At 46.4% G+C, this 27256-nt stretch overlaps 1 protein-coding gene across 1 annotated transcript in view; it reads right to left on the bottom strand.

Annotated features, from left to right (window-relative positions):
* GNG12 (G protein subunit gamma 12) overlaps positions 1-27256 on the bottom strand; it is a 120695-nt gene that overhangs the window by 85075 nt on the left and 8364 nt on the right. The gene's annotated exons all lie outside the window — the stretch shown is intronic.

Below are 27256 nucleotides of genomic sequence, written 5' to 3'. Positions count from 1 at the left end.
TCTTGCAAAATGCATGTTCACAATTTAACACGTGACCAAGTTTGAAAAGCATGCCTTCTTAGGTGCCTCTGATGAAAATGAATGCCCTACTGAAAAACGACACCCATTTATTTGCCAGGCTACACATACTAGTATACATTGTTCTCAGTGCCGGAGGCCACATGGCAATGAATGCTGTGTGAGTGTGAGTGTGTGTGTGTGTGTGTGTGTGTGTGTGTGTGAAAAGCACAACACGTGACTCTTTCCAAACTGTAAATTCAGGTAAGCCAGTCTGTGCTCTGCAGGGGCGTCATTCCTTGCTGAGACTGGCACACTCAGGATGCTTTTTTCTTGAGGCCTGCATTTCCACACCCTCCCCAGGACTAATTCTGGCTTGCTCAATAATTCCTCAACTTGGCTGCATCTCCCTCAAATGAAAATAACAACAACGGTATCATTTATTGAGTATCTTACTATATACTAAAACACAGTTTTAAGTGCTTTCCTGTGAGCCCATTTCTATCTCGTCTTCTATAATGCCAGACGCAGAGTATATGACCTACAGCAGATGCTCAGTAATACATGTTTATTGGTCAAGTTGCATTTTTGTTCATTTAACTCTTGTGTCCACACTAAGAAAGAGATGGTTAAGATCATTAACATGTTATAGATGGAATATGGAGAATCAATTGCTTACCAGCAAACATGTTAAGGTCAATAGAAATGGATTTGTTAGCTTCCGACCTCAGCTCACCCCACTTTAATACCTGGCTCATTCTAACTTGGAATTTTACACGTTTAGGAGTTAAAACACACCAAAAGGCATCCTCACCAAAAATAACACTTAAGATTATTTTTCTATTCATACCTGATTTATTCTTCCATTAATAAAGGCCTTTGAAAGGCAGGAGACCCCCACTTCAGTGGATGTGTCACCAAGTGCAAGACAAGAGCCCATAGAGAAAGGCAGTCTGGCTGTTGCTGAGCACTCAGAACCATAAGCACAGTTGAGTCAGGCAGCTGTAAACCATTAAGTTCAACCAACTGTGAAGAAGAAAAAAAACCAAGTATGTATAGCACAAAAATAAAACCTAACACTCCACCCCTGAAATCTCAAAAAGACCAACCAGGGTTATTTGGCTTAAAGACAAAGGGCCCTTGCTGTGGTATTTCTAACTTTTGAAAAAATCCCTAATTGATTTTATTCAAATACTTCTCATTAAACTTTTTTCAGATCTGACCTAGAAAAATGGGGTTGAAGAAGAAAAAAAGAAGAATCAGTCCAGTTCGGTCAACATGATTGCTGCCTCTGAGATGTCCACAACAAGAAAACCATTTCCTCGGAGCCAAGACCTCTCTCAGGCTCTTCAAGTTCAATAAGTAAGCAGGCCTGAGGCAACCAGTGCCCCCAGTGACTACCACAATGGCTTTAAAACCCGCTTCTCTGGCTCAAATGCTCTCTCTTCAGATCCTTCCTATTCACCAAGCCAGTCTATTATTCTTCCCCAAATTCCATTCCCAGTCTTCTGTTCAAGAACATGTATATATACATACATGTATCATCTATACTAATAGAGGAATATGCAAATTGTCCATTATGTCATCACATAATAACCATATCAGCAGGCTGTGTCCCTGACCCCTTCACCTGGCCAGGTAGGAGCCCAAATCCTAGCCTACCTAAGACATCAGATCAGGAAGAAAGGGACTTCCCACACTTGCCTGGGGCATCTAAGTCAATGGCCTAGAGAATTAGGGTTTCAGATAAGGGGACCAGCATTCCACTGCTATCTTGAGTTTGTGGTTTCCCAGGAAACAGCCAGAAAGTAGGATAAACCCACTGGCACCTATCTAAGTGGCAGCTTCGCTTAAATCCAGCCTTTCCCACAGCGAATGCCCCCAACCCTCCCTGGATCAGGCAGGTTCCTGTGCAGTGCAATCTCCATGCAATTCAACTGTGTGTGTGTGTGTGGGGGGGGGGGGGGGGGAAGGTGTGTGGTAGCGGAAGGGGCCGGTTTCATCCCGGGCAATCTCATGTGCAATAGCTCGGGGCAGCAGGGAAGGAAGGGAAAAGACATCACTTGGGGCAGAAGGAAACCATGTCTGACGGATGACTCCCCTGCCACCCGCTTCAATGTGTAAGAAGAATCAAATAAACCAATATGAACACCCCTCCCCCACCCCAGGAGGGATCCAGGACTGAGGGGCATCCGCCCAGGCATTGTGTACTTGCTTCCCAACCCCTTCATCCAAATGGACAGGATAGGGGGTTTAGGGGAAAAGGGGGAGCCTCGCAGGACAGGGATCCCTGGGAATTGCACCCCTGCCCTCCCTCCAGACCTGACCTCTCAGAATGCAGGGCCTCCCCTGCCCCCAGCAGATTAGCATCTCCCAGGCCCTCTGGTACTTGCTTCCAGGCACTGGGCATTCCAGCATCTTCCCTGCCTCCCAGCCACTGACCCTCTGTCTCCTACCCCAGAAGCACTCTGTCCTCCCCAACTTTCAGTCTTTAGAGCCTAAATGCATGGTGGGCGAAGTTTCTTCTCCAAGGATTTTATTTGATAAGAACCCAGTGAAGTTGCTTAGCAACTGAGCTGCTCAGACTGCATCAGAGACAATGAATGACACACCTTACTTGGCTTTGATAACAAAGCAATCGTATTCTTTTATTTTTTAAAATAAGTTTTCATTGATTTCAGAGAGGAAGGGAGAGGAAGAGAGAAACATCAATGATGAGTGAGAATCATTGATCAGCTGCCTCCTGCACACGCCCTACTGGAGATCGAGCCGGCAACCCAGACATGTATGTGCCCTTGACCAAAATCAAACTTTGGACCCTTTAGTCCTCAGGCTGAAGTTCTAGCCATTGAGCCAAACCAGCCAGGGCAAGCAATCCTATTCGTAAAGGCTTGATTTTTGTAAAAAACAAGTGGATTTGAATCATATCAAACCAATATACATTTTTTTAATGAAATGTCTCTTCATTTCTACTAATGCAATTCTACCTTAAAGCTTAGCCATGGTGACAGGGGCTGAGCCAGAGGCAGTTAAGGGCAGGCAACCAGGCTGGGGAGGGCAATTAGGGGCGATCAGGCCAGCAGGCAGAGGCTGTTAGGGGTGATCAGGCAGGCAGGCAGGGGAGCATTTAGGGGTGATCAGGCCAGCAGGCAGAGGTGGTTAGGGGTTATCAGGCAGGCAGGCAGAGGCAGTTAGGGACAATAAGGCAGGCAGACAGGTGAGAAGTTAGGAGCCAGCGGGCCCAGATTGCAAGAGGAATGTCCGACTGTCAGACATCACCAGAGGGGTCCCGGATTGGAGAAGATGCAGGCCAAATTTCATGCACTGGGCCTCTAGCATATAATAAAAGCCTAATATGCAAATTGACCGAAAGGAAAAATGACTAGAGGGACGACCGGCCACTATGATGCACACTGACCATCAGTCTGTTCCATGTTTCCATGCTTGTGCATTTATAATCAGTTCACACCTCTTTATCCTAACTTTGTACCTAACTTTGTCCCAGAGGCAGACACTCAATGAGGAGCTGCCCCCAGACCACAGGCCCCAGGCCAGCCAAGGCGGGTGCCAGCCCCCACCCATGCACTAGGCCTCTATCCTATCTAATAAAAGAGTAATATGCAAATTAACTATCACTCCAACACACAAGATGGCTGCCACCAGGTGGTCAAAGATTCTGCCCCCATGTGGACATAGTATGACCACCACAAGATGGCCAGCAGGGGAGGGCAGTTGAGAGGAACCAGGCCTGCAAGGGAAGGCAGTTGGGGGCAATCAAGCCTGCAGGGGAGGACAGTTAGGGGTGACCAGGCCTGAAGGGGAGGGCAGTTAAGGGCAAACAGGCTGGCAGGGGAGCAGTTAGGCATCAATCAGGCTGGCATGGGAGTGGTTAAGAGGCGATCAGGTTGGCAGGCAGAAGTGTTTAGGGGCAATCAGGAAGGCAGGCAGGTGAGCAGTTCAGAGCCAGCCGCCCTAAACGGGCAGTTCAGAGCCAGCAGGGCCTAAACGGGCAGTTGGACATCCCTCGAGAGGTCCCAGATTGGACAGAATGCAGGCTGGGCTGAGGGACACCTTGCTCTGTGCACAAATTTCATGGACTGGGCCTCTAGTCCTATATAATAAAAGCCCAGTGACCATAACGGTGTAACAACCAGAACAACCACTCCACCAGTCGCTATGAGGTGCATTGACCACCTTTCGGTCCCTTTCCCTGGCCCGCAGGCTCCGATCATATGATGGCAAACGGGGAACCACGGGGAATCGAGTGGGTGGCAGCGGGACTGGGAACTGGTGAGTGGACCTCTTGGTCCCTACCCCCGGCCCACAGGCTCCGATCACAGGATGGCAAACAGGGAACCACAATATATCAGGGTGGGTGGCGGAGGGACTGGGGACTGTTGAGAGGGTGGAAGATGGCCCTGATCACAGGCTAGGCCTAGGGACCCTACTCACGCACAATTTTGTCCACTGGGCCTCTCGTGGACTTATTATATAATACAATGCATCCCTAGCCGTGGCCATGGAAGATAGAGTACTGTATATTATTCTATAATCAGTTCACACCTCTTTATCCTAACTTTGTACCTAACTAGGTCATGTTGGAGAACCCAGAACCACTGTGCTATTCATGGATAAACTTTATTTGAGGAGGGATTTAAGGTTTCACTGCTATAGACCAGTGACTAGAACTGTTTACACACAATTCTAATACAGCAGCTCTCAAACTTTTTGGTTTTGGGCCCCTTTACAGTCTTTGAAATTGAGGACCACAAAGGGCTTTTGTTTATTAGGCTTAATCTATTGACTGAATATATAGTTATTCATAGTTAGAAACTAAAACAGAAGTTTCAAAAATATTTACTAATGCATTAAAAATTATAACAATGATAAATCCATTAGATCTTAATAAAAACAACATTTTATGAAAAATTTTTTTCCATAACAAAAGAAAACTTAGCAAAGAACTGTTTTTACATTTTTGTAAGTCTCTTTAATGTCAAGTCTCTGCAAATCTCTTTTTTAAATATATTTTTACTAGAGGCCTGGTGCATGGATTCATGCACTGGTGGGGTCCCTCGGCCTGGCTTATGCCTTCTCACAGTCTGGGACCCCTTGGGGGATGTTGGAGAACCAATCCCCACAGGTTAGGCCTCTAGTATGGATATAAGATCTTTGGTTAGTCTCTTCCCATCCTCCACCCTTCCCTTTGAGATTCATCAGTCTGTTCCATGTTTCCATGCTTGTGCATTGAGCATCTGCCCCCTGGTGGTCAGTGCACATCATAGCTACCAGTCTAAAGGTAGAATGGTTGATTAGGCTTTTATACATATAGATTGATTTCAGAGAGCAGGGGAGAGGGAAGTAGAGAGAGAATCATTGATCACCTGCCTCCTGGGGACTGACCCCACAACCTGGAATGTTCCCTGACTGGGAATTGAACCGTGATTTCCTGGTTCATAGGTTAATGCTCAATCACTGAGCCATGCCAGCTGGGGCTGCAATTCTCTAATAGAAGATAGCTGAATCCTCATTTCCTTTTCTAACTTTTATCTGTTGGGATATGTTGTTTTGGTTACTCTATATAATAAAAGCCTACTATGCAAATTTGCCGAACAGCAGAACAACTGGTCGCTATGATGTGCACTGACCACCAGGGGCAGACGCTGAATGCAGGAGCTTCCCCTGGTGATTAGCACACTCCCACGGTGGGAGTGCCACTCGGCCATTAGCCGGCAAGTGCAGTGGAGGTGGCAGGAGCCTCTCCTGCCTCCGAGACAGTGCTAAGGATGTCTGACTGACAGCTTAGGCCTCTCCTCACAGGGACATCCCTCAAGTGCACGAATTTAGGACATCCCCTGAAGGCTCCCGAACTGCGAGAGGGTACAGGCCTGGTGGGGGGACCCCTCCCAGAGTGCACGGATTTCGTGCACCGGGTCTCTAATAGTATATAAAGAAAGGCTGGCCTCACACAGATATAGATGGAAAACCTTTTCAGGTAACTATGCATATTCTACTGATAAAACACCTTAAGTAAGGGGCAGTTTTTTAAAAGGATAGCTGAAAACCTTTCAATGGACTTTTCATACTCTGCCACAGTATTGTAGTGGATTCGTCTATCTTCATTTGAATACACCTTTTACCCATGCAGGGCTTGTAACATCACACACTGGTCATTGAGAAATGCCGGTTCATTGAGTTATGCAGATTTTTCAAATGTTGACACAGTTCATCACGCAGTATCAAAAGAGCACACTCATTAACGTCAGTAGTGATCTCAACAGCAAAGTCTTTAAGTATTAGAAAGCTGTCAAGCGTACAGTGGCAGACACAAGTTTCTCAAAATTCTAATCTTTGCTTGAAAGCTAGGCTTTTACCATTGGCAACAAATACTGACAGGTGTTTTCCTTGGAGTGGTGGGCTAGCTTTGTTGTTGTTCTTTTTTTTTTTTTTTAAGAACCAAATGTCCAAGTCTGGATAATCATAGTTTGTCTGTGAGACATTCGAGTGAAAATGGTGTTAGGTGAAATAGCAGCTAGTTCAGCTTGCAACTCCATTGCACAAGTGTTTCTCCTCGAGACAATCATCACACTAAATTATGAGCTTTATTCTCCCCATTCAGTCATCCAGAATATTAAACAGATGTGTGTTCAAGGGTTGAGACTTAATAAAGATAATTATTTGTACCGCTTTAAGGACATTCTTAAGTGAAAAGGGCACTTCGTATTGTTTTCCTCTTGTGTGTGTTGGTGAGGAATGTGGGCCCGGGTGCAGCGCGGCCTATGAATGAGCTGAAAACCTTTAGCACCAGGAGTTTTAGCCACCACGGCTTTTGCAGCATCTTTCCAAGTGTCACTATGAAGCCATCGAATAATGTCGTAAAATTTACAAAAATAAATTTGACCTTGGGATTCCCTGAAAGGATCTTGAGACCCTCAGTCTATGAACCACACCATGAAAAAACACTCTTTTAAAAAGTGTTTAGTAAGTGTTCTTGGAACTCTTAATGAATGAATAAAACTTCATAGTAAGCAAGGAGGTTCTGGATAAGAAATGTCTTCAGTTGGGCCATCAAGACCACCTAGGACGTTTAAGGCAGGGAAGGCTGGGAGGAGCACAAGCTAAGCTGAGGACCTAGAAATGCACCGGGAGCAGAAGCGTAAGAAAACACAACATCAGGTGGCCAGCACCTTGCACACGGAAAGCACAGTCACGTCCGCCATCTCTATCAATTCCCTGCAATGGCCCAAGGAGATGGCGATTAGGATCATCCCTCTTGCACAGATAAGGACACTGAGGTCGGCCTGGGGGCTCTTTGGAGGCAGAAACCCTGCCTGTTTTCTTCACGAATGAATATTCAAAACCCTCGCACAGTGAGTCCACCTGAAAGGCTCACAACCAATACTCTCTGAAGAAGCAAGCAAATAAGGTTCAGACAAATTCATTATCTGCTCAAGTGGCGGCCCCGAGGCTCAACCCAGGACTTGTGGCACCAAATCCCCTGGTGTTCTCACCACGAAAACCCTCACGTCCAAAGTGACAGAAACCAGGGCCATGCTCTGAGGGGCCTGGATGTCAGTACAAGTGGTTTATGGCCCAAGGAATCTGGAGTGAGGGAGTTACATGCTCACATTCGTGCTATAGAGGATTAAACCGAGCAAGGTCTGGGAAGGCTTGAAGTGGGGAGAAGAGAAGCAGAGGCCCATCTGGAATCTTTCAGTGAATCTTCTAGGTGAAAGGCTTGCCGTGGGTGGTGGAGTGGGGGTGTCAGACACCCCTCCCAGATTCTCCCCAATTCTGGCATTTAACTGTGATTTTGGACAAGTTGCCCTTCCTGCTTGATCCTTAGTTTCCTCTGCTGCAGAATGAGATAATATCATTTCACCAAGTTGTTGTGAATGCAAAATGGAAAATATGCACACAAAGCAGCAGCACCGATCTTGGCTCAATAAATATTAACTACAAGAGAAAAGAGGGGGAAAGGTGAGAGGGAGGAAGGAAAGGGGGCGGAAATGAAGGGGGAGGAGAGGGAAATTTCTGTTGAATGCCTGAGTGAACCTGGGCGGTGCCAGAGAACTAATCTATAAGCCCTTCTTGGGGTTTCTAACCTAGAGAAAGAAGGCAAACACATCGGATCATTTTAAGGTTTCAAGCCTGGGTGCCCAGAAGAATGAGCTGATGTGCAGGTGCCCACAGGGCATCCTGATGGAGGTGCCCAGAAGGCTGGTCCTGCAGATGCCAAAGAATCAGACTTTCAACGAGGGTCTGTAGGTCCTCTGCGGAGAGGGAATGGACAGTCAGGGAAAGACACAGAGTAAAGGATCGATTCATGTCTCGGGGGCATATGGCAGAAAAAAACGAGGGCAAATGGAAAAAAAGAAAACAGGGATCAGGGACACAGAAAGGAAGCACCTGTCTAAAGCCATTTGCTGGCTCCTAACCCTAGTCTGCAAGGCACATTCAGGTTCTGTCTCCAGCCTCCAGCCGCCACTCCTGCTGCTCTGCCAAACCCGACATTTGATGCTCCCGCGGCACCAGACTCCACATACTCTGTTCTCGCCGCCTGCCTGCGAGGCACTCACTGCTTCCCAGGGAAGTGTCTTGAAAAGTGGCACTTGTGGCACTAATTATTTAGAAGGCCATATATTAACATGAGGACAAAACAAAACAAAGCTATCATTAGGGCCACCATCAAGTGTTTAAAGTGGGACATCTGAAGGTCTGGTTCCCACACTGCCCCGGGGTTGTCCTGTCTGCTACCTCTCCCTGCCCTGCCCGCTGTGTCCTCCACGCCCCACCACACTCACCTCTCCCTGGCTCAGCTCCCAAGCTCCCACTGGCTTCCTTCTGCCCCCTCCTCCCCCCTACTCTTTGGTCTCTGTCCTGCTGTTGGAGAGTGAGGTGTGTGTCTCTCTCTCTACTAAGATGTGACCTTGTCCTGGACATCTCAGTCCCCATGTGACTGAATGGACCAGGAAAGCAGATAGAAAAAGAGCCGTAAGAGGAGCAGCAGGCACAGGATGGGGCAGTAAAAGGAGAGACTAAGGAGGCCAGGCAGAGAAGCTAGAGGATTTCACAAATAGACAACTGTTACAGCCATAATGCATGGAAGGGATTTTGGGGTGAGAGGAGTAAATAATTTCTTAGCTATTACAATAGTGCATGGCCTCTATTGTTCAATCCTAACCTCATAAAAATCTTATGCCTTAATAATATATCCCTTAGTATTTAATTTCTCCTCATTAGGGAGAAATTCAAGTTAATTTAAATGTAAGCTAATTAACCCTTTGCACTCCGCTGTCCCCTCTCAGGGGACATCGGAATTCTAGCATATCACTCGGATGTCCCCTCTCAGGGGACATTGCAGTTTTATTAGTGATTACGGGGAATTGAGTTATTTCAACGCACGTTTCCGCCGCAAAGTAGCGTCGAGTAGCTGGTAGCCAATGTCCAGAATGGTTCGGAGTGCAAAGGGTTAAATGTATTTTACCTTTTCTTCTTATGGGGTGATAATGAAAAGAAAAAAGAAAAGGTGAGAAGCACTGATCTATGACAAGGTGATTCTGCGCCCGCGGGGACTGAATGCAGGAGACGTGGGTGAACAGCAGTTGACAACGACTTTTCCTCCTTCCCTTCCCTGAGCCATAACCACACTGAGCACTTTCCGCATTCAGTGCTTCACATGTCTTATTCCACTTTTATCCTCTCAACAACCTTTTGACGTTATGCACCCTTTTTACAGATGATTAGCAAATGTAGGCAGCTTACCCAAGAACCTACTAGTGGTCAGTGGTACCTGAGGCAAGTTTAGTACTTCACCCAAGCCGGGCACTTGTAGGAGAGTAACCATCGCAACTATGAGCAGAGCTGGCAGGCCTGAGCACACTGGGGAGGCAGCTGCTGGTATGTGGTGAGCATAAAAAAAAATTATTTGAATGAGAGACTAGGAAAGCAAAAATGCAACTGGGGGAGAAGACAATTGAGGGGGAAGGAATGCAGGCAAGGGACACAGGACAGGTTCCGGGAGGAAGGGCTGGCCTTGGAAAGCAGCAGGGCAGGAGAGAGCGGAGAGAGCGGCTCAGGCTGTGGGCAGCTGATGCTGGCTGTCCCGCCGCTGAAGGCAGAGTTCCTGCACGGCTTCCTGATGGAATCCTTCAGCAGGATGGCACTACTTTCTCCAGCAACCTTCTTGAATGAGAACCAGTTCGTGAATATTATGTCTCCCTCCTTCCCTAGGCCCAGTCTTAGACAGGGCAACCAGACACGGTGCCTCAGTGAAATTCCTAACTTTTTCTAGTATGAAGACAAGTTCTTAGCACCAAAAACAAAAGCACAGCTTTCCAGACACTCAGGAGTAGTAGCTGTCAGTTTAGTATCTGTTGTGAAAAGATGCTCGGTGCACGTGAAGTGATATAATTATAATCTGACTTCATAGTGTCCTTATCACAAAATTACATTTGCACAGCAGCCACCCAATAGGTGAGACCTTCAGTCTGAGGTCCAAGCTCGCTTTACATCTGAATGTGCAAACCCCTTGCAATAAATCAGCTCTCATCCCCACCTTGGACCATAAATTGGGGACAACTATTGTACAAGAAAGGCACGTGGTGTCCTAGATTAAAGAGGTCTGGTATTAACTGCCAGACCTCCACTCAAATTCCAGTTCTCTACTGATCAGCAATTTAAAGACAAGTGAGTTACTGAAACTCAGTATGCTTCAGTTTTCTCCTTTATAAAATGTGAATAGCAATACAAGGATTTTAGCTTCAAATGAGACGGAATTGATCACATCTAACACAGTACCCAATACACAATTCATGACATTATTTCTGTTCTCTAAACTCAGTGGTTCCGTGTTCAAAGTGTGACCCTGGGCCAGCATCAGCATCAGTAGCAGCATCTGGGAAGTGGTTAAAATACGAATTTTCAAGCCTCAATTCAGTCTAGCAATCTTTGTTTAATCAGGGGTCTTCAAACTACGGCCCACGGGCCACATGCGGCCCGCAGAGGAGTCTGATCCGGCCCGCCAGGTTTTTTGGGCAGTGAGTGCAGCCGAGGTGTTACAGTAGGAATTAGTAGTTCATATAGTCCGGCCCTCCAGCTCTCTGAGGGACCATGATCTGGCCCCCACTTTAAAAAGTTTGAGGACCCCTGGTTTAAATAAACCCTCCGGGTGATTCTGGTGCTCACTAACATTTGAGAGGCACTGCTTTAGAGTAGTGGCTTTCAACATTTTTATCTTGTAAGCCGAGGAATCCTTTCTTCAAAAGGGATCTCCTTCAGAGGGCTGATTTGTGAAGCATGGAAACTTGAAACAGCTCTGATGGTACTGGGTAGGGAGAGAGCTCCCATGTACCCCGGGTCCTGCCTCGTTCCCCTCAGCCATCCCCCGAACCTCCAGGGCAGGAAACAGTGGTCGTTGGCATAGATGCAGATGCTACAACGGTTGGTGGCATCGAGCAAAGAATTAAAAGCCTCAAAAAAAAAAGAATTAGCCGAAACCGGTTTGGCTCAGTGGTAGAGCGTCGGTCTGCGGACTGAAGGGTCTCAGGTTCGATTCCGGTCAAGGGCATGTACATTGGTTGCGGGCACATCCCCGGTAGGGGGTGTGCAAGAGGCAGCTGGTCGATGATTCTCTCTCATCGACGTTTCTAGCTCTCTATCTCTCTCTCCTCCTCTCTGTAAAAAATCAATAAAATATAAATAAATAAATAAAATAAAAAAGCACTCTTTAAAAAAAAATAAAATAAAATAAAAAGAATTAAAAGCCTCAACACAACACTAAACCATGCGACCATAATTTTAAGGCAAACGCTGCTGCAGTAAAACAATGCTTCGCTGTGTGTTAAAGGGCATCTGCAACTAAGCCCGTCTGCACAGGGTCACCCGCCAGCACCACACGGCTGGCCCCACTCCACTCCCATGCCTGGGAGCAAACATCCAACAAGTGCCAACCTAGCAACTATCTTCTTTGGCCCAGCTGGATATTACACTGCTCGCAGCCCAGAATGAGTTGTACCCCACTCGCATCAGGTCAGAAGACCCATTTCATCTGTGGTAGCAAAAATACATTATATGGCTCAGTGGATAGAGTGTCGGTCTGGGGCATATACCTTGGTTGCGGGCACATCCCCGGTGAGGGGGTGGTGGTGGTGGTGTGTGTGTGCAGGAGGCGGCTGGTCGATGTTTCTCTCTCATTGATGTTTCTAGCTTTCTATCCCTCTACTGTCCTCTCTGTAAAAAATCAATAAAATATATTTTTAAAAATACATTATAACTCTTGATCTTTTGATCGAGAGACCGCCACCAGTGAGCTGTGGGTACACAGTGGAGAATCGCTATCTTGGAATAAGGTTTGAGAACTTAGGAGGCAGAAGTATAACCAAGGAAACCATCCTGAGGGGGTTTATTTGTTTATTGAAGAACACATGGTACTGTGGATTCCACACGGGACTTAACACAGGCTGATGGGAGAAAATAAGCAAAAGGAAGAAAAGCCAGTAAAGGAGAGCCTTAGTTCTTTGGGGGGAGGGGGCGGGTGTGGGGGCGGAAAGATTTGCTTTGGCTTCTCAGATGAAAACAGCCGAGTGTGAAGTGATGGTAAAGAATGCCTAGTTAAGCAAGATTACTGTGAAAAACTAGCTTCCACTGATCAAATCAGCTATCTGTCATCAGTACCATGACTTCCAGCTCCTGTTTCATACGGACTGTGTTGTTATTGTCTCTACTCTTGACAATGAGGATAACCTTGACAGGGTAAGCTCATCAACTGCAGCATCTAAGAGAAAAGAAAACCCACCCACCACTTATATCAAAACCAAAAATATTTTGAGACACCAAAGACTATTTTTTAAAAAGTTGCCACAGGGAGCTCTTCTGGCTGATTTTTCTAATTTGAGCTTCTCCCAATATCATGGGGGGCAGGGGGCAGGAAGGGAGGATGACAGAACAGGTGGTAATTTCAGGCCACAGATGGGGAAACTGAGGCACAGGGAGGCTAAGGGCTCTGTTAAAGATCACACTGCCTATCCGTGGAGAGTCAGGCCCATAGTCATCACGAGGTCTCGGCGAGAGATCTGGTCCAACACCCTTATGTTTTAGAGGAGCCACCCTTCATCGGGAAAGAGGCGGTGACTGGCCCAGGGCGACTCTCCTGCTTTGGCACAGACTGGCTATACCTGAGCCACTGGAAAAGGGCCTCCCACCTGGTGAGACTGAGGCAGGAGGTAAGGACGGGACTTTTCTCCTTCTCAATGTCTCTAAAGTTGGGCTCTCTAAAATGACCACCACTAGCCACACATCCCTATATAAATTTAAATTGTTTAAAATATATTTTTATTGATTACAGAGAGGAAGGGAGAGGCAGAGAGAAATAGAAACGTCAATGATGAGAATCATCAATCAGCTGCCTCCTGCATGTCCCCTACTGGGGATAGAGCCCACAATGTGGGCATGTGCCCTGACTGGGAATCAACTGTGACCTCCTGGTTCCTAGGCCAACGCTCAACTACTGAGCCACGAGGGTGGGGCTTAAATTTTAATTACAATTAAATTAAGCAAAAAAAAAAAAAAAAAAACTCAGTTAACTAGCCACGTTTCAAGTGCTGGAGAGCCACATGTGGCTGGTGACTACCACACTGGCCGGACGGAGCACTGCCGCCACTCCCGGGAGCGCTAGAGCTCAGAGCTGCTCTACAGCACAGGCTTCGTGACAGGAGGGCGTTGGCGGGAAAGAGCAGTGGGTCCTGGAATTGGAATCTCAGGGACAGTACTGGCAATTAGTTCTCTGAACTCAGGCAAATCTCCGAGCCTCAGTTCCCTCATCTGTCAAAAGCAGAAGCTGGGCTCCATAATTCTGTACCTAAAACTCCAGTCAGCAGATTCCCGGCTCCACTCACTTTTCTTTCCCAGGACTTCCCTGCTGACCCCGGGTCAGATCAGATCCACAGAAAGCCCGAGGTCTTTAGTATTTCCTGTAGAAATACAGTCACTCAATGAGATTGAAGTAAGAAGCATCTTGCTCATTATTTGAAGGCTAACCTAAGAAACAGCCACACGACAATCTCTCTGAATATTCCCCAGGAAGAACTTCTGAAAGATACTAAGGGACCTATCTATCCCCAATGTCCTTCACATAAGAACCTACATGACCACTCGAGTTTAGGGCCAGAAAGACAGTGCGTTTCTCCGGAAAGCTGATACACTTCTCTTCACCACAGAAGGAAACGACACTGTTCGCTCTGAATTTGGAGTGGGGAGGGGGCCCTGGGTTCCCAGAGGATGGGATGGCTATGCGGCAGTCAGGCCTGAGCGCCGGCCCCATCTCCACGGCACCTGCACCTGGAACACGGGTGGATCACGTACAGAGCTCCTGACAGCTCCACCCCCCTGGATAGACAGGGCGTTCCCCCCAAAACGTATGTACACGATAACAGCCGACAGCTCAATTTTGAAAATGAGATGCATTTTAATAAACACTGCCTTTATAATTATTCAAAGTGTATGTATACATTTTTTTTTTTGGGGGGGGGGGCAATATATATTCAGCAGAGGCCACATCTACATCTAACACTTTTTTCCAAGTCAGCTAGAATGATGCCACGTTTAAAAATTAAATAATTCAATGACTTTCCCAGTACACCACACTGTAGAAATGTAAACGTGGAGTGCAGTGAGAATAAAAACAACGTGCACTTCAAATCATGGAGCTGAACAGAATTACTTACCTCTCCTGGCAAAAGGGTGGCTTGGGGGGACCTGAGCATCTTCCTCCCCACTGTTACCCCTATAAATCTCTCCAATTAAATTCCAATTAATTAAAATAACAATGGCAAGCATTTATTGAGTGACTTAGTTCACTTAGTGTCAGGCACTAAGCAGTTTATATATTGTAACTTATGTGTCACAATAATTCCAGGAAGAAGGCGCGTTATCATCTCCCTTTTCCAGGAGACAGAACTGAGGCCTCAAAAAGGTTAAGTACCAGCTTGTTCAAGGTCACCCAGTAGCAAGTGGCAGAGCTGGGATTAGTCTCTGTCAGCCAGGCTCCAGCTTTCTGCCATTACAGAGCACTGTTTCACCTTATAAAGTATACATTTAAAAACACCTTTAGAAAACATTACAAAGGATTGAAAAGTTTTTGAAAAATTGTATTTGCTAATAAGCAAACACCCCTTTCAGGCTGTCAACCCTGAGCACTTCCTGTTTAGAAATTCTGGAGAAGCCAGCCCTTTAATTCTGTCTCTTTCCCAACAATTGCTCTAAAGTCCCTCACCATTGTTTTCTGTGAAATAACCAACATGCCTGCATTAGGTGCAACGATCAACTGGAGGCATATTAACTCCTAGTGAAACTGTCCCTACCTATGACAACTTCGTAGTGAACACGGGGAAGGCACCGACAATTGTGCAAGGGACGTGATAACCCCCGTGTTCGCAGCTGTTGTGAGTCAGTTTAACAACAAATCTGCATGAGCGATTGCTGGGCTCTTTAGAAACAAGGTACCTGCCAGGAAGCCGCTTCAACTTCCTCTTCTCTGGACTTTCTGTCCTCACAGAGATGCTGACTCTGTAAAAACTCAGGCTTCACTGTGCTTTTATGTTTTATATGCTTATTAGGACAATCTTCTGAGGACAATAAAAGTCTCTTAAAGGGACTAGAAAATGAACAGTTATTAAGTGTGTGTGTGTGTGTGTGTTTTAGAACTAGAGGGCTGTGTGATCTAGTTAAGAGGCTCAGGTATGAATTTTCCCTCTGCAACTCATGAGCTGTGCAGCCTTAGGCAGGTGACTAAGCCTCTCTGTAGTTTCCTCTTTGGTAAAATGAACTAAGTATATACTTTACGGGGTTGTAATGCCTGGTCAAGAGAAGATACACAAAAAGTTACCTCCCTCTCACCCTCATCCTCAAAAGTTGTAAAAAGTGAAGTTAGTTGGAAAACCAGGTTGCATTCTTGACATTTCACTTTTATTCAGTTTATAACCATATGAGTTCCCGAGGGACTCTCACTTTCAGATGTTTCTGGAAAGTGTTACGATACAGAAGGCTTCTAGCTCTCAAGAGGAAAATCTAGGTGAAACAGACATTCAATCCAAACAAAATCTTACGTTCCCCGCCCCCCAAAAAAGGTATTTGTATCCAGCAAAACAAATTCCCAAATCAATTCCACGACTATGAATTTTGCAGGCCACCTTTATCACAATGTTTCCTTTACTGTCTGATTAAAAAAAAAAAAAAAAAAAAAAAAAAAAAAAGCTTCTATTGGACACAGAACAAAATGTACACTGACAACTAAAACCATTTCTAGTCAAAATTCAAGAGCCTAACATACCCCTCAAAAACAATAATTTGCTCTTAGGCTCCATAGGATTGACCTGGCCATACGTGACACTTATGTCTCAGAATCCCAGAATTCAGCTTTCTCAAAAAAAAAAAAAACTGTCCAGGAGATGGTACGACTTCCCACACATGTAGCCTGTCCCCAGAGTTACACTATGGGTGAGCGTCCAAATCCAAATGGGAATGAATGGTGACACTCCCTTCAGGGACACTCCTTTTTGTTTCCACCTTGCAGGAAGCACTGATAATTGGTTCCCAAGTAGCGTGTTTCCCCGAAAATAAGACATCCTCCGAAAATAAGACCTAGCGCATGGAAATATAAGACATCCCCTGAAAATAAGACCTAGCGCAACTTTGGGAGAAAAAATTAATATAAGACACTGTCTTATTTTCGGGGAAACAGGGTAGAAGAGCTGGGTTAGACAGCTTAAAGGTAGGGTTCAGCCTGTTTCAAGGAAGGGGATCTGCAGGCAGACAGGATTTTTGCTCAAAAGGTTGCTCTCAGACTCCATAAACACAGGAGGAAAATGAGCCAGAATCCAGAAGACTCATCGGCAGCCACATTACAACATCCCCTCGGTTCGAAGATCTGCACTGCAGAGGCTCCGGGGTGATGGGGTGACGGAGCAGCAAGAAGGCCATCCTCCCGGTGCTCCCCACCCTTGGCTGCGAGCTTGAACCTCCTGGGAGCTTCCTGAGAGCCGCTGCCCTCTGGGCCCCACGCCAGAGGGGCTGACTTCACAGGTCTGGGGTGCAGCCAGGCCTTTGGGGTTTTCAAAATCACTCCCCAGCTGACTAACGTGCAGATGAGTTTCCAAACCACTGCCTTGGTCTCCTGTTATCAAGGCTGCCTGGGCCACTACATTCTATTCCCTTTGAGAAGTATCCTTCTTCTTTTTCTAAAAAAAATATTTTTAAAAAGATACAAAGTCCTACTTGTTAAACTTTTCTTGGGGAGAAAGTTTGAGGTCAGAGTCCTTGGTGTGCCCTGCTCCTTAATAAATGAGTAGAACACAGCTGAGACCAGTTTGGCTCAATGGATAGAGCGTCGGCTTCGGGACTGAAGCGATCCGGGTTCGATTCCGGTCAAGGGCATGTACCTTGGTTGCGGGCATATCCCCAGTGGGGGGTGTGCAAGGGGCAGCTGATCGATGACTCTCTCTCATCGATGTTTCTAGCTCTCTATCTCTCTCCTTTCCTCTCTGTACAAAATCAATAAAATAAAATAAAATAAATAAATAAATGAGTAGAACACAGACTATATTCCTGAGTGCAAATAAAGGCTATCTGTCCCCTTTCAAAGAAGGTGGGAAGGAAAATGCATCAAGACATTTCTGAAGGGAAAAGAAGTCCAAGGAACAGCTTCACTGCCCTCTGGATATCCTCACAAGAGCTTCCTTAAGTCTCCAACCTTCGCTGGGTGGCTCCTCTTCAACTCACTGAGCCCGATAGTCTTCCTTATAAATTGTCCACTCTTCGGTAAGGTCCTCCCTCCTGCCTCCAGCTCAGTCCGCCTCTGTCCCCACCTCCACCCCAGGTTTCCAGGTGGGCCCTCCCCAAGGAGGGTGTGACCCATAAATACCAGTGGGGCAGCGGAGGGTGAGATGGGTGGAGAGAGGGTGTGTCACCAGGTTTCTCCAAGCCTGGTTCCTGCCCACTCAGCCATTCTGTTATAGGCTGGTATAGGCGGGGCTGGGTGATAAGAGGTTCCTAGCCTAGCAGGCCGGCCCCCAGACAGACCCCCCAACTCACAGGGTGCATTGGACAAGGCTGCACAAAACAGGAAAATAAGAGGCATGGAGTTCTGCTCTCACTTCCGCCATTTGCTAGCTCCATGCCCTTGGATCAGTAACAGAAACTATCTAGAGAAAGCCTCATTTTCTCCATTGGTAAAATGGAAATAAATGTCTGACCAGCGTTTTAGTCCATTCAGGCTGCTATCACAAAAATACCACTGACTGGGTGGCTTGAACAACAAACTGGTATTTCTCACAGTCATGGAGCTGGAAGTCCAAGACCAAGGCACTACAGATTCGGGGAGAGCCTCCTTCTGGGTTCAGAAGTGGCTGATTCCTCACTGTGTCCTCACAGGTGGGTGGGGCAAGACCAGTCTCTAGGACCCTATGATAAGGACAGTAGTCCTACCCAGGAGAGCTCCACTCACTTCCCAAAGGACTCACCTCCTAACACCCTTCTGTTCAGGTTAGCACCCCAACACATGAATGTGGAGGAACAGAAGCATTCAGTCTATGACAACCAGACTCCTCACAAAGCTTTCTCAAAAGTGCTCGAAGTTGGGTTCCTTTAATACAATAGACATTCTCTAAACACCCACTGAGTGTTCTCTGCCCTGGACACTGCCCGTCACTGGCAATATAACGATGAAAGAATGTCACTGACTCCAGGGGACACAATGCATCCTGGAGGGGAGCCACAAGTATGGCAGGTAAACCTGTACCATTCGGTGTAAGAATTGGTTGAACAACATGCCCCTGGAAACCCAGACAAGGGGAAAGCTAAAGATGTCCAGCAATAAGGGTAAAGAAGAGATTAAAAAGGTGCCAGTAATTGTAATATCACCTAACATTTATGGAGTTGTAGATGTCAGGCACTGTTCTAGACCCATCCTATATAATAAAGAGGTAATATGTAAATTGACCATCATACTCTCACAAGGTGGCTATCTATAACCAGGCCTGGAGCGGGGGGCAGTAAGAGGTGACCAGGCCACCGGGGCGGGGCAGTTAAGAGTGACCAAGCTGGCAGGGAGGGGGAAGTTGGGGGCAATCTGGCTGGCACCAGGGGAGGCAGTTAGGAGCTATCAGGCCTGCGGGAGGTGGGGGAATCATTAGAGGCAGGGGTCTTCAAACTACGGCCCGCGGACCACATGCGGCCCGCAGAGGAGTCTGATCCGGCCCGCCAGGTTTTTTGGGCAGTGAGCACAGCCGAGGTGTTACAGTAGGAATTAGTAGTTCATATAGTCCGGCCCTCCAGCTCTCTGAGGGACCGTGATCTGGCCCCCACTTTAAAAAGTTTGAGGACCCCTGATTAGAGGCAACCAGGCAGGCAGGCAAGTGAGCGATTAGGAGCCAATGGTCCAGGCTTATGAGGGGGGTCCCAGATTGGAGAGGGTGCGGGCTGGGCTGAGGGACTCCCCCTCCTATGCATGAATTTTGTGTACCGGGCCTCTAGTGTGTATATAATAATTTCAGGTGAGCCTCAAAATAGCCTTGTGAGGTACTGTTATCCCCATCTTACAGAGGACTCTGAAATTCAGAGAATACTGTGTTCTTGAACGTGTGTGTCCCCTCAAGATTCATGTTGAAATCCTAAACCCAGCTGTGATGGTACTAGGAGGTGAGGGGTCTCTGGGAGGTGATTAGGTCACAAAGGTGGAGCCCTCCTGAGTAAGATTAGTGCCTTTACACAAGAGACAGTGCACAGCTCCTCACCGTCCCCGTGTCAGAACGCAGGGAGAAGAGAAGACAGTTGTTTAGGAACCAGAGAGGGGGCTCTCATCAGACGCTGGACCTACGGTGTCCTGACCTTGGACTTCCCAGCCTCCAGAAGTAGAGAAACAAATTGCTATCACTGATACGCCACTTTGTCTATGGTGTTCTGTTATGTGGCCTGAACGGAATAAAACAGACAGGCAGTCACTCACTCAAAGTCACATGGCTGGCAAGTGACGGAGCTGGGCTTTGGCCTTGGGCTTGCCCTCAAGATCTGGACCTTCATCTTTTGATGACACTGCATCTACTTTAACTGTGAAACCATTCTGACCTCCCCATGGCCTTGCCCCAGCCGAGGCAAAGACGGCACACCCTCCTCTGTACCTTCACTCTTCCCTCCTCACATTGCTGTTTAACACTCTATCCTACTGCCATTGCGTGTCTGTCACCCCCATTAGCTTGGTGGCCCTTAAAGGCAGGAACAAAATGCAGCAAGTGCCTACTAAGCCAGTTGGTATTTTATAAATTATTTCTTAATGGATGACAGAAAGAATGAAATTATGCTAGGTTTCAAAAGACAAGCAGGAACTCGCTGGGTAGTTTGAGTAAAACTTTCTCAAAAGTAGAGGCAGTACCTTAGTCAACCTATGTCCCCAGAGTCTGGCACTTATTACAGGTGCTTAATGTGAGGAAACGGTGTAACAAAAATCCAGAGAGATTTAATGTCACATGGTGAGTAGGGGTAACCTGGCCAGTGTGAATCCATAGAAAGGGTGTGTGGGAACACAGAAATTCTTCCTATGGTGAAAGATCAGTCAGCTTTCTGGTTTTATTTCTAATTCACCATGGACCAATACTTTTATAAAATGCAATAAAAGCAAACCGTTAGAAAAACGAAATATAAAAGCCAAGTCTAGTGTTTTATTAGATTCAAGAGGTGTAAAATGAGGGTTTTAATTGCTATGGAAATCTCTCACTCTGTACTCTCCAGGTGTGCACTCACCTAGCTGCAGATCATGGACAAACGGTTCTGTCTGTAGATCACGCTTTGTGCAGCACCGGGAGGGGGGGGGGGGTGAGGTGGGGAGCAGTAGGGAAGATGAGCTCTGGGTGTGCTGTCAAGGACTATGGGATAATAATGTTTCCTGAGGGCCAGGCACTGTCCTGAGTGCTCCATACACGCTACCTCACTGAAATTCCAAAACCTGTGAGGTAGGTGTTGTTATCACTCCCATTTTACAGATGGGGAAACTGAGACAGAGTAACCGAATAACTCTTTCAAGATTCCGGCGTTCATCAAAAGCACAGGCAGGCCTTGAACCTGGACAGTGTGGAACGCATCACTAACTATAATGCCTTCATGCAGCTGGGAGACAGGAAGGGCCATTTAGATCTATCTTTTAGAAAAATCACCCTGGTGGCAGTTCGGAGGGCAGAGGTCAGCTAGGAAGCCATGGCAACAATCCAGGTGAGAGGCAGTAAGGGCAGAGAGCAGGCATGTGGGCTAGTTCCGAAGTAGGTGTGCAGGCATTGGTGGGGAGGGAGCGGTGTCTGAGCTGGGGGGGGGGGGGGGGGGGCAGGGAGGGGCTCCAGATGACTCAATGGTTCGGAGCCTGGCTTCCTGGGGGGATGGAGATGTTTTTCACTGACTTTTTCAGAGGAAGCAGGAAGAAAAGCAGGTTTTGATGGGAAGATAATTAGATGTTTTCCAACAATGTCTACCTGAATTTGAAGAGTCTAAGACAGACAATCTGTAGTTGTGTCTTAGGAAAACTCTAGAAACTGTGATCTTAGTTTACCGAATTCCAACGAGGACTATTTTTACTCCAGTTCTGCTGAACTGCTCTCCTCCTTTTCTCTTTGACCATTTGTCCAGGTTACACTTAGAATGGCTTAAAACAGGGGTCTTCAAACTACGGCCCGCGGGCCACATGCGGCCTGCAGAGGAGTCTGATCCGGCCCGCCAGGTTTTTTGGGCAGTGAGCGCAGTCGAGGTGTTACAGTAGGAATTAGTAGTTCATATAGTCCGGCCCTCCAGCTCTCTGAGGGACCGTGATCTGGCCCCCACTTTAAAAAGTTTGAGGACCCCTGGCTTAAAAAGAAGTTCTCTACTGCTAGAAATCACACACACTATACAAAAGGGTCTGGTCTGGTCAACAATCCCAGTTTCCATGGAGGAGGGGAACAGGGGTGTTTCCACACCATCAGGAATGGACACCAGCGGGGTTTCCTAAAACTGAACTCAATTCTGACATTATCTCCCCAAAGATCCCATCAGATCCCACAGGTCAAGGGTTCAGCCCTGCAGCTTCACCTGTGCTTCTCACCCACCAGCCATAGGTCAGAGGTGCCCAGGGCCCCCTCCTTGTGTTTGATTAATTTGCTGGAGTGGCTCAGAAACTCAGAAAACCCATTTACTCACTAGATTATTGATTTATCACAAAGGATGTTCAAGGCAAGAGATGCAGAGGGCAAAGAATGGGGGAAGGGCACTGAGATTCCATGTCCCCTCATCTCCACCTGTTCACCAACCCAGAAGCTTCCTGAACCTCATCCTTCTGGGTTTTCATGGAGGCTTCATTCTGCAGGCATGATGGATTAAACCACCAGCCTTTGGTGACTGACTCAAACTCCCGCCTTCCCTGCTTCCAGGAAGTCTGAAGAGTGGGATTGAAAGTACTGTGATGTTTTGATATCTTGCTTATGTTAATGAGGTGACTTTTGGACTTCACCTAAGGATGGGGGCTGTTTGTGAGGAAAACCAATCCCTTACGTGGAGTCCAAAAGTCACCTCATTAACATAAGCAAGATACATTTATTTCATCATTTAAGAAATTCCAAGGTTTTTAGAAGTTCTGTGCCAGAAAATGAAGTGTGTGTGTGTGTATATATATATATATATATATATATATATATATATATATTTCTTATTATAAATCAAAATATCACAATACTGTTCATAGCTGTCCCCCCCTAGCGTAGGTAACTGATAATGTCAATGAAAAAAAGATCATTTTTGTGCTTAAACTGGAAAAAAGATGACAAAACAGGCCCTTAGTATTCAATGAGCTAAGCAATTATTAGCAGAGTACAACTATGAGTACAAGAGAGACACCTCCCAGAGCAATGTCTGTTCTCTGTGTTCCTTCCCCTTCCAGGAGGCCACCCCCTCCAGCCCACACACCTGGTGGACACTTCTTCCTCTTGCCCTTCTCACACAACACCCCCAGAGACCGTGGGACAGGTAAGCTGGCCCCACGCAGACCGCTGACTGCAGAGTCAGACAGACCTGGCTTGAGAGCAAGGTGCCACCACCACTTACTGCCTGCTGTGACGCAGTGTGCACCCTCTCAGAACCTGCTTCCTCACCTGTGCGTGTATTCCCTACCTCGGAGGGCTACCGCAAGGTGAGAGAAAGTGTATGTGAAGCTCCTAGCACGTGGGATGCAGCTGTCACTCAAGGGGTAACTATCACGCTCACTGTCATCAAACCAACTGCTGCCACACTGTTTTCTCTCAGGGTTGGACAAACACATTTAACTGTGAGAAGAACTTCTATGGAACTGAGAGGGGATGGGTATTCTGTGAGCCCTATGATCAATAATTACAATAACAATAGTTAACACCTGAGCACTTACTATTAACAGGCTGAATGCTTTATATACATTAGTAGCTCCTTTATCCCTAAACTCAAGATATAGTATTCTATCAATTCTAAGAAGCATATTCTGTTCACATTTTAACATCTCTGATATGGGGACAATTCTTTGTGATAGGCAGAATACCCTTCTCTTCCCTCCCTTTCCTCCCTCCCCTCCCCCCAAGATGTCTATGTTCTAATCCCTGGAACCTGAGAATATGTTCTGTAAGGAGGCAAAAGGGACTTCGCAGGTGTGATTAAAGTTACAGCGGGGGGTAGCTTGGATGATCCAGGTGGGGCCAATCGAATCCAATGAGCCTTGTTTTATGAGAGAGAATATTCTCTGGCGGGAGGCAGAGAAGTGGAGCAGAAGAGCCCCTCAAAGAGATTCCAAGCACCCTCTGGTGCCCGAATTATACCTTAAGGCAGTGGTTCTCAACCTTTCTAATGCCAGGACCCTTTATGATCTTAGGCAATGCTGCCAGCTGTTCTCAATCTGTGGGTCGTGACCCACAGGTTGAGAACCGCTGCTGTAGAGCCTAAGACCATCGGAAAACACAGATATTTACATTATGATTCATTCACAATAGCAAAATTACAGTTATGAAGTAGCAACGAAAATAATTTTATGGTTGGGGGTCACCACAACATGAGGAACTGTATTAGAGGTTGAGAACCACTGCTCTAACTCTCATGCACGCTGTCAGAGAGCACATAAGGGCTACAGAATCCTGCTGACAGGCCAGGAATGGCTAACATGATTCTCTCCACACCCTAGCCCCAATCAGGTCCATGTCTGACATAAGATCTCTAAAATGTTGATCACAAAGACCTGGCCAAGAGCCCAATTCAGCAGTTAAACAAAAACAAACAGCATGTTAGGTACCTGTAGCAGCAGTCGTCCATCCACTGTCAATGGAGAACTGCAAGGTGCGAGGTCACATGCTAGACACTGGGGACAGAGCCACAGACCCGGAGCCTGCCCCATGGTGCTGGCACTGTGGTGGGAGAGCAACACTCCAGGGACAGGGAAGGAGAAGCACCGGGAGAAACAATAAGCCTCCAGAGAGCTGAAAAGCAACTTCCACAAAAATCAAAACCCAGAAGCTGACAAGGGAGCACGGGCTGGGAGACCAGTCCCACTTTCCAGAGCAAAGTGCAGGATCTCTGGGGAGAGGTTTTCGTGATCTCTGTTGTGAAGTTTTCTTCTTTGTTTCTTTATGATGGAGATGTCAGCTAGCTTTACGAATTTCTAAATGCAACCAAACAAAAGCGCAGTCTGCATCCTAACCTGTAAGTTCTCTCTCGATGGATTTCATTTTTAAATAGAGGAAAATTAATGTATAATACATTACACCAGCATTACGAAGAGCTGACTGAAAGAACATCTCAAAAAGAAAGACGATTGTGTGAAACTCCAACTCCACACCTGTTGTTCAAACCCTGAACTTTGGCCGATCTCCCCACATGGTCCTCTTACTTTCTCTTCTCCTTCACCTTGGAAATGGAGTACACAGCTCTCGGTGAGGTCAAAGGGAGAAGGGGAGCCCACTTCAGCAGATTAAAAATGCGGCGGGTATGACCTTCCCGGAGATGCATATAAATGGGAAACCCCACATTTCTGATGAGATTTTGCAGAAAGTACCATTGTAATTTATATAATCTCAACCTCCCTCTCTTGCTTTTGTTGAAGAGGGAGAAATTCTAGACTCGAAGATCATCCTCATAATGGTTTTGGAGAAGCCCCAGTAGAATAATACCATTAGCAGAAAACTATTTATAAATCAGACATTAGCGACTGGCATAAAACCCTACTTTCCACTTCTCTCAATTTTGCGCTGACAATCTGGCAGCCAACTTCTACCCTTAGGCTCAAAAGAGCCATCACATTCTTAAGTCGGTATCTAAGATATTTTGACAGCAGTGTAAGCCAAGAGTCTTGCTTCAGGAAGAAAGGTCAATAAATGCCCACAAGAGGATCAATAGGTGTGGACAGCACACAAGAAATGATGTACAAATGGCCCCCAACCCCCACCTACTTGTCATTTGAAAATGTTTAATGAGCCAAAGTTACCATTTCCTCCTAACCAGATTAAGAAAAATAAAATGAGATGACACTCTTCTTGCTGCTGGGGCTGTGGGAAAACAGGCCATCCAGTAGTGCATCGCCTGTGGGAGGGCAATTATGAGTCAGCCCTTCCAGAGGGGGATTAATGAGCCCTGTGATTCAGCAGCCCACTTCTGGGAATCCGGCTTTTAGGTACCCCTGCACAAGGGCAAAATGACTTATTACACCTTTATTTGATGCAGCACAGTTTATAATAGCACAAGACTGAAAATACTCCAAAGGCCCAGTAATAGAGATTGGCCAAATAAATTATGGTCCATCCACATAAGGGAAAACTATTATGCTGAGAGACAGAACAGAGCGAGAGTGAGATTGAGAGAGAACTCTATGTGCTGAGCTGAGACTTCCAGGACGTACAACTAATTTTAGAAAGCAAGGCACAGAAGAGTATTTATAATACGCCAGCAGAGTATATATAATACGCTATCTTTTGTGAAAGGAGGAAGAATACACATATATATTCTTATTCGGTTGTATTTACAGGTTGTTACCTGGAGAGAGTGTGGCAAAGGCTTGGATGAGAGGGGGGCAAGCTTTCCCAGTGTGAACCTTTTGATAGGGTTGTCAGGTTCTTGGGGACAAAATAAACATAATACCTATTTTAAAAAATGAAGAGGTTGCATAAGCCACTTTTCATATGAGTGTGAAGAACAAGACAAGACCAGCTTGGAAGACACAAGGCTAAGGAGTTTCGCTCAGGGATCTGGGAAACCTGGGTGAAGGCAGGTGAGTTCTCGTGTCAGTAAGTCAGAGGAAGCTGGGTCCAGAGTTCAGGAGGTGAGCAGAGTGAACGTGGAGAGTTGATCTCTGCCCTGTTTTATGTTACCTGCTGGGTGTGGGTGTCCCTGGGCCCCCTGGTGTGATCACAGCCAGAAGGAAGTCAGAGACCTCTGGGTGAATGGGAGGCACTACGGTTGGCTCCCAGGCAGCATGCCAGGAGCTTTTATTTGCTCTCTGGATTTGGACAGTAATGGCTGAAGCACACCACTCATCAAATATTTATGTTTAAGAAAAAAAAAAATGAGGGCAAAGCATGTGCGGGAATATTCTGCTTAATTCGACAGAGAAATATTCCTGAAAAGTTGAGACTCCTGGAATTTTGTAAAATCAAATCATAGTGTACATGCAACAGGTTAAGTTTGCAATCTAAAAAAAAAAAAAAAAAAAAAAAAAAGTCTATAGGGAACCCTTGTTGCGGATTGTTATCTCTTGCCATTTCTGCTTTAGGAATGAGAATTTGCCTGAAGAAAATTGCATTTAACCAGATTAAACATGAACGGCGTTCACCTTCCTATGCCTGTGGGCTTTTCCCACAAGGTGCAGCCTCTCCATGAAGCAGTAGAAGATCAAGGTCCGGAGTACAAACCTTCCTCCTCAGAACCACTGCCCAAGCAGTTTGATCCACTGAACATGGCTGATCCTTACCTGCTGTGCAGATCACCTCCCAGGAGAGGAACAGGAGTGGGAAGATGATTCTGAGAGTAGGTTTTCTAGAGCAGTGTTTCCCAACCTTCTCTCATGATGAGAATCACCTGGTGGAGTTGTTAAAACACAGATTCCTGAATCCCAACTAAGAAGTGCTAAACTAGAATTTTTGGGAACATATAGGTAAAATTGCATACTTAACTTAGTGCTCTGTATATAACATCTGTGTTAGAGCACTAGTTAAGTATACAATTTTACCTATATGTTCCCAAAAATTCT

This window comes from Pipistrellus hanaki (assembly GCF_964339955.1).
Source record: "Pipistrellus hanaki genome assembly, chromosome: 2".
NCBI lineage: Eukaryota > Metazoa > Chordata > Mammalia > Chiroptera > Vespertilionidae > Pipistrellus > Pipistrellus hanaki.
This window is presented reverse-complemented; position numbering and strand designations above follow the sequence as displayed.